The following is a 14,089-nucleotide window of genomic DNA, read 5'->3' on the forward strand; positions in this document are numbered from 1 at the left end:
GGAAAAGGCCTTCCACTGCTTCAGTTGAGGGACTTTCAAAAATGGTCGGTTTGAAGCCAAATTCGGAACAGAAAAAGTGTCGCCCAGTTAATTAAACGACCGCAGCAGGATTCGAACCTGCAATCTTCTGATAACTGAAAAAACTCGCAACCGAAGGACAAACGCCTTATCCATTAGGCCACGCAGCCGCTGATGCTGCTAAGCCTCTTCTTATGGGGAGAATTGTGAGCAGATTCAAGGAAACTGCTCGCAAAAAGAAGCGGATTGAGGAACAGTTAAACATTTTAACTGAATGAAGAGGACTTCTGCGAGCTGGGTTTGCACCAGCGCAGGGAATCGCAATGCAACTTAAAGCAGAACAGGGTAGGGAAAAAGCAGGTAATTACAGACCTGTAAGCCTTACATCAGTTGTGGGCAAAATGCTGGAGTCCATCATTAAGGATGAAATAGCGGAGCACTTAGCAAATGGGGACAGGATAGGACAGAGTCAACATGGATTTACAAAGGGTAAATCGTGCTTGACTAATCTATTGGAATTTTTTGAGGGAGTAACTGGTAGAATAGATGGGGGAGAGCCAGTAGATGTGGTGTACCTGGACTTCCAAAAGGCCTTCGATAAGGTCCCACATAAAAGATTAGCATGGAAAATTGAGGCTCATGGGATAAAGGGGAAAGTTTTGGCGTGGTTAGGGAACTGGCTGTCAGATAGAAAACAGAGAGTTGGAATAAACGGCTCATTTTCTGAATGGCAGGCAGTAACAAGTGGGGTACCACAGGGATCTGTCCTGGGCCCCCAGCTGTTCACAATTTACATTAATGACCTGGATCAGGGAGTCGGATGCAGCATTTCCAAATTTGCAGACGACACTAAACTAGGAGGGGGGGTGGGCTCAGAGGAAGAGACCAGGAAGCTCCAGAGCGATTTGGACAGACTGGGCGATTGGGCGGATAAATGGCAGATGCACTATAATGTGGACAAGTGCGAAGTTATCCACCTTGGGTGCAGGAACGGGAGGGCAAATTATTATTTAAATGGCAATAGATTGGGAGAGGGGGAAGTACAGAGAGACCTGGGTGTTCTTGTACACCAGTCACTGAAGGCGAGCATGCAGGTGCAACAGGCGGTCAAGAAGGCAAACGGTATGCTGGCCTTCATAGCAAAAGGGTTAGAATACAGGAACAGGGATACCTTGCTGCAGCTGTACAGGGCACTGGTGAGACCACACCTCGAGTACTGTGTACAGTTTTGGTCGCCTCATCTGAGGAAGGATGTTCTTGCCATGGAGGGGGTGCAGCGGCGATTCACCAGGCTGATACCAGGAATGGCGGGAATGACCTATGAGGAGAGACTATGTAGTTTAGGGATGTACACACTGGAGTTTAGAAGATTGAGAGGGGACCTCATAGAAGTGTATAAAATTCTGACAGGTCTAGACAGACTGGATGCAGAAGGAATGTTTCCCTTGGCGGGTGAGAACAGAACTAGAGGACATAATTTAAGGATAAGGGCTAAACCATTTAGGACAGAGATGAGGGGGAATTTCTTCACTCAGAGAGTGGTGAACCTGTGGAACTCATTGCCACAGAGGGCAGTGTACGCCAGCTCATTAAATATATTTAAGAGGGAATTAGATATATTTCTACGGGCAAAAGGGGTTAAGGGTTACGGAGAGAAGGCGGGGACGGGATACTGAATTAAAGGATCAGCCATGATCTCATCGAATGGCGGAGCAGGCACGAAGGGCCGAATGGCCTACTCCTGCTCCTATCTTCTATGTATCGGTGGCTCGTTGGTCTAGGGATATGATTCTCGCTTAGAGAATTTCCGTGGCTTAAAATGCGAGAGATCCCGGATTCAAATCCCGGACGAGCCCCGCCACATTTAGTTGAATTCAACACCTCGGTCATGAAAACTGAAATCGTTCTCCTTTAAAAAAAACGGAATGATCCGGGACTGTGAGCTCTGCCATTTCAAACAGAAACAGAATGATCCGGGACTGTGAGCACTCTCTTTTTAAACAGACCCAGAGTGATTAACAACTGACCACGACCCATTCCATTATAGACAGGCCTGATTTTCAATGCTTATGAAATCGATGGCAACATATATCGGACTGTTTCTATAACAGGCGGCCGATTACGATGCCCGCTTTTCTGTTGGGTGACAAATTGAAAGTTTACTCCATTGTAATTTTCCCTTTATCTCCGTCATTTCTCTCCAGCCAAATGAACTGAGTCTAGGTGTCAGCCGTGGCTCAGCGGCAGCAAAGTCAAGCACCACTCCAGAGACTTGAGCACATAATCCAGGCTGACACTCCAGTGCAGTAATGACGTAGTGCTGCACTGTTGGTGCCTCCGTCTTTCTAGTAAGACGTTAAACCGGGCCCTCGGATCCCATGAGAGTATGCCGAAAAGAACGAGGATGTCTCGCCCATTATTTATATCTCAACCAAAGACACTAAAGCAGAAAATCTCGTCATTAAGGTTGATAAATATTTTTGAAATTACATTGCCTCCTAAAGGAGAAATTTATGTTTCTGCTCCCTAATCATTTGCCTCTGGTCCCGCTACTCTTTAATTCGGTGACAATCTCAGCAGAAGAAAGGAGGAGTTCGACAATCTCCGAATCGCGATCACTGCTCCAACTTCATTCAAGAAGTTGAAGAATTGCAGTGGTCTCTTTTAATTTTAACAAGATATGAGTAATGCATGGGGCACAGACCAGGAGCACCAGAGCGCCTCTAACGAAATTGCATTTGAAAGCTTATTTTAGACAAGATTCAGTTAAATGCTCGGAAAGTGTACCAGTATCAAACGTAATAACGACGAGGATGGGAGCTGAACCCTCGCGTACAGATCGGCAATAGATTAACTGTCTATCGCCTTAACCTTTCGGCCACCTCGACTCAACCATATACTGCTCTCAGCCATTTCATTTCCTGCTTTTTGCATCTAAGCAGAAATACCCTGAAAGAAAGTCCACTTCACCGCTTATCCTGCCCGTGCACCCAGATCAACAATGTTGAAAATGTACAATCAGCTTAATGTAAGCAAAAGGCCTTCCACTGCTTCAGTTGAGGGACTGTCAAAAATGTTCGGTTTGAAGCCAGATTCGGAACAGAAAAAGTGTCGCGCAGTTAATTAAACGACTGCGGCAGGACTCGAACCTGCAATCTTCTGATGACTAAATAACTCATAACCGAAGTCAGACGCCTTATCCATTAGGCCACGCAGCCGCTGATACTGCTGGGTGTCTTTTTATGGGGAGAATTGTGAGCAGATTCAAGGAAACTGCTCGCAAAAAGAAGCGGATTGAGGAAAAGTTAAACATTTTAACTGAATGAACAGGACATCTGCGAGCTGGGTTTGCACCAGCGCAGGGAATCACAATACAACTTGAAGCACAGCATCGGTGGTTCGTTGGTCTAGGGGTATGACTCTCGCTTAGGGAATTTTCGTGGCTTAAAATGCGAGACGTCCCGGGTTCAAATTCTGGACTGAGCCCCGCCGCATTTAGTTAAACTCAACACCTCGGTCATGAAAGCTGAAACCGTTCTACTTTAAAAAATACGGAATTAATCGGGACTGTGAGCTCTGCCATTTCAAACAGAAACAGAATGATCCGGGAATGTGAGCACTCCCGGTTTAAATAGACCCAGAATGATTAACAACTGACCACGACCCATTCCATTATAGACAGGCCTGATTTTCAATGCTTATGAAATCGATGGCAACATAAATCGGACTGTTTCTACAACAGGCGGCCGATTACGATGCCCGCTTTTCTGTTGGGTGACAAATTGAAGGTTTACTCCATTGTAATTTTCCCTTTATCTCCGTCATTTCTCTCCAGCCAAATGAACTGAGTCTAGGTGTCAGCCGTGGCTCAGCGGCAGCAAAGTCAAGCACCACTCCAGAGACTTGAGCAGATAATCCAGGCAGACACCCCAGTGCAGTAATGAGGTAGTGCTGCACTGTTGGTGCCTCCGTCTTTCTAGTAAGACGTTAAACCGGGCCCTCGGATCCCATGAGAGTATGCCGAAAAGAACGAGGATGTCTCGCCCATTAGTTATATCTCAACCAAAGACACTAAAGCAGAAAATCTCGTCATTAAGGTTGATAAATATTTCTGAAATTACATTGCCTCCTAAAGGAGAAATTTATGTTTCTGCTCCCTAATCATTTGGCTCTGGTCCCGCTACTCTTTAATTCGGTGACAATCTCAGCAGAAGAAAGGAGGAGTTCGACAATCTCCGAATCGCGATCACTGCTCCAACTTCATTCAAGAAGTTGAAGAATTGCAGTGGTCTCTCTTAATTTTAACAAGATATGAGTAATGCATGGGGCACAGACCAGGAGCACCAGAGCGCCTCTGACGAAATTGCATTTGAAAGCTTATTTTAGACAAGATTCAGTTAAATGCTCGGAAAGTGTACCAGTATCAAACGTAATAACGACGAGGATGGGAGCTGAACCCTCGCGTACAGATCGGCAATAGATTAACTGTCTATCGCCTTAACCTTTCGGCCACCTCGACTCAACCATATACTGCTCTCAGCCATTTCATTTCCTGCTTTTTGCATCTAAGCAGAAATACCCTGAAAGAAAGTCCACTTCACCGCTTATCCTGCCCGTGCACCCAGATCAACAATGTTGAAAATGTACAATCAGCTTAATGTAAGCAAAAGGCCTTCCACTGCTTCAGTTGAGGGACTGTCAAAAATGGTCGGTTTGAAGCCAGATTCGGAACAGAAAAAGTGTCGCCCAGTTAATTAAACGACTGCGGCAGGACTCGAACCTGCAATCTTCTGATGACTGAATAACTCATAAACGAAGTCAGACGCCTTATCCATTAGGCCACGCAGCCGCTGATACCGCTGGTTGTCTTTTTATAGGGAGAATTGTGAGCAGATTCAAGGAAACTGCTCGCAAAAAGAAGCGGATTGAGGAAAAGTTAAACATTTTAACTGAATGAACAGGACTTCTGCGAGCTGGGTTTGCACCAGCGCAGGGAATCGCAATGCAACTTAAACCATAGCATCGGCGGCTCGTTGGTCTAGGGGTATGATTCTCGCTTAGGGAATTTCCATGGCTTAAATTGCGAGAGGTCCCGGGTTCAAATCCCGGACGAGCCCCGCCACATTTAGTTGAATTCAACACCTCGGTCATGAAAACTGAAATCGTTCTCCTTTAAAAAAAACGGAATGATCCGGGACTGTGAGCTCTGCCATTTCAAACAGAAACAGAATGATCCGGGACTGTGAGCGCTCTCTTTTTAAACAGACCCAGAGTGATTAACAACTGACCACGACCCATTCCATTATAGACAGGCCTGATTTTCAATGCTTATGAAATCGATGGCAACATAAATCGGACTGTTTCTATAACAGGCGGCCGATTACGATGCCCGCTTTTCTGTTGGGTGACAAATTGAAAGTTTACTCCATTGTAATTTTTCCCTTTATCTCCGTCATTTCTCTCCAGCCAAATGAACTGAGTCTAGGTGTGAGCCGTGGCTCAGCGGCAGCAAAGTCAAGCACCACTCCAGAGACTTGAGCAGATAATCCAGGCAGACACCCCAGTGCAGTAATGAGGTAGTGCTGCACTGTTGGTGCCTCCGTCTTTCTAGTAAGACGTTAAACCGGGTCCTCCGATCCCATGAGAGTATGCCGAAAAGAACGAGGATGTCTCGCCCATTATTTATATCTCAACCAAAGACACTAAAACAGAAAATCTCGTCATTAAGGAGAAATTTGTGTTTCTGCTCCATAATCATTTGCCTCTGGTCCCGCTACTCTTTAATTCGGTGACAATCTCAGCAGAAGAAAGGAGGAGTTCGACAATCTCCGAATCGCGATCACTGCTCCAACTTCATTCAAGAAGTTGAAGAATTGCAGTGGTCTCTTTTAATTTTAACAAGATATGAGTAATGCATGGGGCACAGACCAGGAGCACCAGAGCGACTCTGACGAAATTGCATTTGAAAGCTTATTTTAGGCAAGATTCAGTTAAATGCTCGGAAATTGTACCAGTATCAAACGTAATAATGACGAGAATGGGAGCTGAACCCTCGCGTACAGATCGGCAATAGATTAACAGTCTATCGCCTTAACCTTTCGGCCACCTCGACTCAACCATATACTGCTCTCAGCCATTCCATTTCCTGCTTTTTCCATCTAAGCAGAAATACCCTGAAAGAAAGTCCACTTCACCGCTTATCCTGCCCGTGCACCCAGATCTACAATGTTGAAAATGTACAATCAGCTTAATGTAAGCAAAAATTGTCGGTTTCAAGCCAGATTCGGAACAGAAGAAGTGTCGCCCAGTTAATTAAACGACCGCAGCAGGACTCGAACCTGCAATCTTCTGATAACTGAAAAAATCGCTAACCGAATTCAGACGCCTTACCCATTAGGCCACGCAGCCGCAGATGCTGCTGAGTTTCTTTTTATGGGGAGAATTGTGAGCAGATTCAAGGAAACTGCTCGCAAAAAGAAGCGGATTGAGGAAAAGTTAAACATTTTAACTGAATGAACAGGACTTCTGCGAGCTGGGTTTGCACCAGCGCAGGGAATCGCAATGCAACTTAAAACATAACATCGGCGGCTCGTTGGTCTTGGGGTATGATTCTCGCTTAGGGAATTTCCATGGCTTACACTTGCGAGAGATCCCGGCTTCAAATCCCGGACGAGCCCCGCCACATTTAGTTGAATTCAACACCTCGGTCATGAAAACTGAAATCGTTCTCCTTTAAAAAAAACGGAATGATCCGGGACTGTGAGCTCTGCCATTTCAAACAGAAACAGAATGATCCGGGAATGTGAGCACTCCCGGTTTAAACAGACCCAGAGTGATTAACAACTGACCACGACCCATTCCATTATAGACAGGCCTGATTTTCAATGCTTATGAAATCGATGGCAACATAAATCGGACTGTTTCTATAACAGGCGGCCGATTACGATGCCCGCTTTTCTGTTGGGTGACAAATTGAAAGTTTACTCCATTGTAATTTTCCCTTTATCTCCGTCATTTCTCTCCAGCCAAATGAACTGAGTCTAGGTGTCAGCCGTGGCTCAGCGGCAGCAAAGTCAAGCACCACTCCAGAGACTTGAGCAGATAATCCAGGCAGACACCCCAGTGCAGTAATGAGGTAGTGCTGCACTGTTGGTGCCTCCGTCTTTCTAGTAAGACGTTAAACCGGGCCCTCGGATCCCATGAGAGTATGCCGAAAAGAACGAGGATGTCTCGCCCATTAGTTATATCTCAACCAAAGACACTAAAGCAGAAAATCTCGTCATTAAGGTTGATAAATATTTCTGAAATTACATTGCCTCCTAAAGGAGAAATTTATGTTTGTGCTCCCTAATCATTTGGCTCTGGTCCCGCTACTCTTTAATTCGGTGACAATCTCAGCAGAAGAAAGGAGGAGTTCGACAATCTCCGAATCGCGATCACTGCTCCAACTTCATTCAAGAAGTTGAAGAATTGCAGTGGTCTCTCTTAATTTTAACAAGATATGAGTAATGCATGGGGCACAGACCAGGAGCACCAGAGCGCCTCTGACGAAATTGCATTTGAAAGCTTATTTTAGACAAGATTCAGTGAAATGCTCGGAAAGTGTACCAGTATCAAACGTAATAACGACGAGGATGGGAGCTGAACCCTCGCGTACAGATCGGCAATAGATTAACTGTCTATCGCCTTAACCTTTCGGCCACCTCGACTCAACCATATACTGCTCTCAGCCATTTCATTTCCTGCTTTTTGCATCCAAGCAGAAATACCCTGAAAGAAAGTCCACTTCACCGCTTATCCTGCCCGTGCACCCAGATCAACAATGTTGAAAATGTACAATCAGCTTAATGTAAGCAAAAGGCCTTCCACTGCTTCAGTTGAGGGACTGTCAAAAATGGTCGGTTTGAAGCCAGATTCGGAACAGAAAAAGTGTCGCCCAGTTAATTAAACGACTGCGGCAGGACTCGAACCTGCAATCTTCTGATGACTGAATAACTCATAACCGAAGTCAGACGCCTTATCCATTAGGCCACGCAGCCGCTGATATTGCTGGTTGTCTTTTTATGGGGAGAATTGTGAGCAGATTCAAGGAAACTGCTCGCAAAAAGAAGCGGATTGAGGAAAAGTTAAACATTTTAACCGAATGAACAGGACTTCTGCGAGCTGGGTTTGCAACAGCGCAGGGAATCACAATGCAACTTGAAGCAGAGCATCGGTGGTTCGTTGGTCTAGGGGTATGACTCTCGCTTAGGGAATTTTCGTGGCTTATAAATGCGAGACGTCCCGAGTTCAAATCCCGGACTGAGCCCCGCCGCATTTAGTTAAACTCAACACCTCGGTCATGAAAGCTGAAACCGTTCTACTTTAAAAAATACGGAATTAATCGGGACTGTGAGCTCTGCCATTTTAAACAGAAACAGAATGATCCGGGAATGTGAGCACTCCCGGTTTAAATAGACCCAGAGTGATTAACAACTGACCACGACCCATTCCATTATAGACAGGCCTGATTTTCAATGCTTATGAAATCGATGGCAACATAAATCGGACTGTTTCTATAACAGGCGGCCGATTACGATGCCCGCTTTTCTGTTGGCTGACAAATTGAAAGTTTACTCCATTGTAATTTTTCCCTTTATCTCCGTCATTTCTCTCCAGCCAAATGAACTGAGTCTAGGTGTCAGCCGTGGCTCAGCGGCAGCAAAGTCAAGCACCACTCCAGAGACTTGAGCAGATAATCCAGGCAGACACCCCAGTGCAGTAATGAGGTAGTGCTGCACTGTTGGTGCCTCCGTCTTTCTAGTAAGACGTTAAACCGGGTCCTCCGATCCCATGAGAGTATGCCGAAAAGAACGAGGATGTCTCGCCCCTTATTTATATCTCAACCAAAGACACTAAAACAGAAAATCTCGTCATTAAGGTTGATAAATATTTTTGAAATTACATTGCCTCCTAAAGGAGAAATTTATGTTTCTGCTCCCTAATCATTTGCCTCTGGTCCCGCTACTCTTTCATTCGGTGACAATGTCAGCAGAAGAAAGGAGGAGTTCGACAATCTCCGAATCGCGATCACTGCTCCAACTTCATTCAAGAAGTTGAAGAATTGCAGTGGTCTCTTTTAATTTTAACAAGATATGAGTAATGCATGGGGCACAGACCAGGAGCACCAGAGCGACTCTGACGAAATTGCATTTGAAAGCTTATTTTAGGCAAGATTCAGTTAAATGCTCGGAAATTGTACCAGTATCAAACGTAATAATGACGAGAATGGGAGCTGAACCCTCGCGTACAGATCGGCAATAGATTAACAGTCTATCGCCTTAACCTTTCGGCCACCTCGACTCAACCATATACCGCTCTCAGCCATTCCATTTCCTGCTTTTTGCATCTAAGCAGAAATACCCTGAAAGAAAGTCCACTTCACCGCTTATCTTGCCCGTGCACCCAGATCTACAATGTTGAAAATGTACAATCAGCTTAATGTAAGCAAAAGGCCTTCCACTGCTTCAGCTGAGGGACTGTCAAAAATTGTCGGTTTGAAGCCAGATTCGGAACAGAAGAAGTGTCGCGCAGTTAATTAAACGACCGCAGCAGGACTCAAACCTGCAATCTTCTGATAACTGAAAAACTCGCTAACCGAATTCAGACGCCTTACCCATTAGGCCACGCAGCCGCAGATGCTGCTGAGCTTCTTTTTATGGGGAGAATTGTGAGCAGATTCAAGGAAACTGCTCGCAAAAAGAAGCGGATTGAGGAAAAGTTAAACATTTTAACTGAATGAACAGGACTTCTGCGAGCTGGGTTTGCACCAGCGCAGTGAATCGCAATGCAACTTAAACCATAACATCGGCGGCTCGTTGGTCTAGGGGTATGATTCTCGCTTAGGGAATTTCCATGGCTTAAATTGCGAGAGGTCCCGGGTTCAAATTCCGGACGAGCCCCGCCACATTTAGTTGAATTCAACACCTCGGTCATGAAAACTGAAATCGTTCTCCTTTAAAAAAAACGGAATGATCCGGGACTGTGAGCTCTGCCATTTCAAACAGAAACAGAATGATCCGGGACTGTGAGCACTCTCTTTTTAAACAGACCCAGAGTGATTAACAACTGACCACGACCCATTCCATTATAGACAGGCCTGATTTTCAATGCTTGTGAAATCGATGGCAACATATATCGGACTGTTTCTATAACAGGCGGCCGATTACGATGCCCGCTTTTCTGTTGGGTGACATATTGAAAGTTTACTCCATTGTAATTTTTCCCTTTATCTCCGTCATTTCTCTCCAGCCAAATGAACTGAGTCTAGCTGTCAGCCGTGGCTCAGCGGCAGCAAAGTCAAGCACCACTCCAGAGACTTGAGCAGATAATCCAGGCAGACACTCCAGTGCAGTAATGACGGAGTGCTGCACTGTTGGTGCCTCCGTCTTTCTAGTAAGACGTTAAACCGGGCCCTCGGATCCCATGAGAGTATGCCGAAAAGAACGAGGATGTCTCGCCCATTATTTATATCTCAACCAAAGACACTAAAGCAGAAAATCTCGTCATTAAGGTTGATAAATATTTCTGAAATTACATTGCCTCCTAAAGGAGAAATTTATGTTTCTGCTCCCTAATCATTTGGCTCTGGTCCCGCTACTCTTTAATTCGGTGACAATCTCAGCAGAAGAAAGGAGGAGCTGGACAATCTCCGAATCGCGATCACTGCTCCAACTTCATTCAAGAAGTTGAAGAATTGCAGTGGTCTCTCTTAATTTTAACAAGATATGAGTAATGCATGGAGCACAGACCAGGAGCACCAGAGCGCCTCTGACGAAATTGCATTTGAAAGCTTATTTTAGACAAGATTCAGTTAAATGCTCGGAAAGTGTACCAGTATCAAACGTAATAACGACGAGGATGGGAGCTGAACCCTCGCGTACAGATCGGCAATAGATTAACTGTCTATCGCCTTAACCTTTCGGCCACCTCGACTCAACCATATACTGCTCTCAGCCATTTCATTTCCTGCTTTTTGCATCTAAGCAGAAATACCCTGAAAGAAAGTCCACTTCACCGCTTATCCTGCCCGTGCACCCAGATCAACAATGTTGAAAATGTACAATCAGCTTAATGTAAGCAAAAGGCCTTCCACTGCTTCAGTTGAGGGACTGTCAAAAATGTTCGGTTTAAAGCCAGATTCGGAACAGAAAAAGTGTCGCCCAGTTAATTAAACGACTGCGGCAGGATTCGAACCTGCAATCTTCTGATGACTGAATAACTCATAACCGAAGTCAGACGCCTTATCCATTAGGCCACGCAGCCGCTGATACTGCTGGTTGTCTTTTTATGGGGAGAATTGTGAGCAGATTCAAGGAAACTGCTCGCAAAAAGAAGCGGATTGAGGAAAAGTTAAACATTTTAACTGAATGAACAGGACTTCTGCGAGCTGGGTTTGCACCAGCGCAGGGAATCACAATGCAACTTGAAGCACAGCATCGGTGGTTCGTTGGTCTAGGGGTATGACTCTCGCTTAGGGAATTTTCGTGGCTTAAAATGCGAGACGTCCCGGGTTCAAATCCCGGGCTGAGCCCCGCCGCATTTAGTTAAACTCAACACCTCGGTCATGAAAGCTGAAACCGTTCTACTTTAAAAAATACGGAATTAATCGGGACTGTGAGCTCTGCCATTTTAAACAGAAATAGAATGATCCGGGACTGTGAGCACTCTCGTTTTAAACAGACCCAGAGTGATTAACAACTGACCACGACCCAGTTAAACATTTTAACTGAATGAACATGGAGCATACGCGATGCTGAGGATGTTGTGGATAGCACATTCAGTGAGTTGGTCACACCGCAGGTAAAGGCTAGCTCAGACAGTAAATGGGTGACCAAAAGGCAGGGTAAAGGCAGGAAGGTAGTGCAGGAGTCACCTGCGGTCATCTCCCTCCAAAACAGGTTTACCGTTTTGGGTACTGTTGGGGGAGATGACTTATCAGGGGAAGGCACCAGCAGCCAGGTTCAGGGCACCATGACTGGCTCTGCTGCACAGAAGGGTGGGAAAAAGAGGGATAGGGCTATAGTGATAGGGGATTCAATTGTAAGGGGGATAGATAGGAGTTTCTGTGGCCGAGACCGAGACTCCAAGATGGTATGTTGCCTCCCTGGTGCAAGGGTCAAGGATGTCTCGGAGCGGGTGCAGAGCATTCTGAAGGGGGAGGGGGATCAGCCAGTTGTCGTGGTACATGTAGGTACCAACGATGTAGGTAAAAAGAGGGAGGAGGTCCTACAAGCTGAATTTAGGGAGTTAGGAGCTAAATTGAAAAGTAGGACCTCAAAGGTAGTAATCTCTGGATTGCTACCAGTGCCACGAGCTAATAAGTTTAGAGAGAGTAAGATAGATAAGCTAAATACGTGGCTTGAGCAGTGGTGCAAGGGAGAGGGATTTAAATTCTTGAGGCATTGGAACCAGTTCTTGGGGAGGAGTGACCTGTACCAAGGGGACGGTCTACACCTGAGCTGTGAGGGAGCCGATGTCCTCGGGGTAATATTTTCTAGGGCGGTTCGGGAGGATTTAAACTAATTTGGCAGGGGGATGGGAACCTAGATAGTGGAAAAGAGGGAAGTCATATGAAGTCAGAAATAGATGGTAGAAAGGTGAGAAGCAATAAGCAAAGGAGAGAAACACAAAGGGCCAAACTAATTCATAATGAGAGTGTGAAAAAAGCAAGCCTGAAGGCTTTGTATCTTAATGCTAGAAGCATTAGGAACAAGGTGGATGAATTAGTTGTGGAAATAGAGGTAAACAAGTATGATTTGATTGGGATTACAGAAACGTGGCTGCAGGGTGGGCAAGGCTGGGAACTTAACATCCAGGGATATACAATATTTAGGAAGGATCGGCAAAAAGGTAGGGGAGGTGGGGTAGCATTGCTGGTAAAGGAGGGGATTAATGCAATGGAAAGGAAGGATATTAACTCGGATGAAACGGAATCTGTATGGGTAGAAATGAGAAATAGCAAGGGGAGGAAAACGTTAGTGGGTGTGATATATAGGCCTCCAAATAGTAATATGGAGGTGAGGGAAGGCATAAAAAGGGAAATTAGAGAAGCGTGCGATAAGAGCACAGCTGTCATCATGGGTGACTTTAATTTACATATTGATTGGACTACCCAAATTAGTAAAAATTCTGAGGAGGAGGAATTCCTGGAATGTTTTCGGGACGGTTATCTGGACCAATATGTCGAGGAGCCGACTCGAGATCAGGCCATTTTAGACTGGGTATTGTGCAATGAGAAGGGACTTATCAACAATCTTCTTGTACGAGGCCCCTTGGGTCAGAGCGATCATAATATGATCGAGCTCTCAGTCGAGATGGAGAGTGAGGAAATTGAATCAGAGACTAAGGTCCAGAACTTAAATAAAGGGAATTACGAGGGTATGAGACGGGAATTGGGTAAGATTGATTGGGTGGTGTTTCTGGGGGGATTGACAGTGGATAGACAATGGCAAGCATTCAAAGATAGAATGGAAGAATTCCAGAACATGTTTATACCGGTTTGGCATAAAAATAAACCTAAAAAGGTGGCTCAACCGTGGATAACGAGGGAAATTAGGGACAGCATAAAATCAAAAAAAAGGGCATATCAACTGGCAAAAAAAAGCACCAGACCGGAAGATTGGGGGCAGTACAGGATACAGCAAAAGAGGACAAAGGGATTAATCAGGAAGGGGAAAATAGAATACGAAAGTAAACTTGCAGCAAACATAAAGACAGACTGCAAAAGCTTTTATCGGTATATCAGGAGGAAAAGACTGGTAAAATCCCAAGTCGGTCCCTTGCAGTCCGATTCGGGAGAATATATAATGGAGAATAAGGAAATGGCTGACCAATTAAACTCATACTTTGGTTCTGTATTCACAAAGGAGGACACAAATAACCTCCCAGGAATATCGGCAAACATAGGGACTAATGAGAGGGAGGAGCTGACAGAAATTAGTATCTCTAGGGATATGGTGTTGGGTAAGTTGAGGGGACTGAAGGCCGACAAATCCCCGGGGCCTGATAAACTACATCCTAGGGTACTTAA

The 14,089-nt window shown here is 45.2% G+C and overlaps 4 non-coding genes and 1 pseudogene across 4 annotated transcripts; 1 reads left to right on the forward strand and 4 right to left on the reverse strand.

The window, feature by feature from the left end:
- The window catches only part of LOC147094447 (uncharacterized), a 440,563-nt pseudogene that overhangs the window by 137,545 nt on the left and 288,929 nt on the right, over positions 1-14,089 (reverse strand).
- trnar-ucg (transfer RNA arginine (anticodon UCG)) lies at positions 3,147-3,236 on the reverse strand. The gene is given in 2 exon segments: positions 3,147-3,182; positions 3,200-3,236. It is a non-coding gene; the product is annotated as a tRNA-Arg (tRNA).
- Positions 5,046-5,135, forward strand: trnap-agg (transfer RNA proline (anticodon AGG)). The gene is given in 2 exon segments: positions 5,046-5,081; positions 5,100-5,135. It is a non-coding gene; the product is annotated as a tRNA-Pro (tRNA).
- Positions 7,968-8,057, reverse strand: trnar-ucg (transfer RNA arginine (anticodon UCG)). The gene is given in 2 exon segments: positions 7,968-8,003; positions 8,021-8,057. It is a non-coding gene; the product is annotated as a tRNA-Arg (tRNA).
- On the reverse strand, positions 11,233-11,322 carry trnar-ucg (transfer RNA arginine (anticodon UCG)). Its single transcript is given in 2 exon segments — positions 11,233-11,268; positions 11,286-11,322. It is a non-coding gene; the product is annotated as a tRNA-Arg (tRNA).

Source organism: Somniosus microcephalus, unplaced genomic scaffold (genome assembly GCF_052327205.1).
Source record: "Somniosus microcephalus isolate GS21.2 unplaced genomic scaffold, FLI_Smic_1.0 unresolved_chr1, whole genome shotgun sequence".
Taxonomy (NCBI): Eukaryota; Metazoa; Chordata; class Chondrichthyes; order Squaliformes; family Somniosidae; genus Somniosus; species Somniosus microcephalus.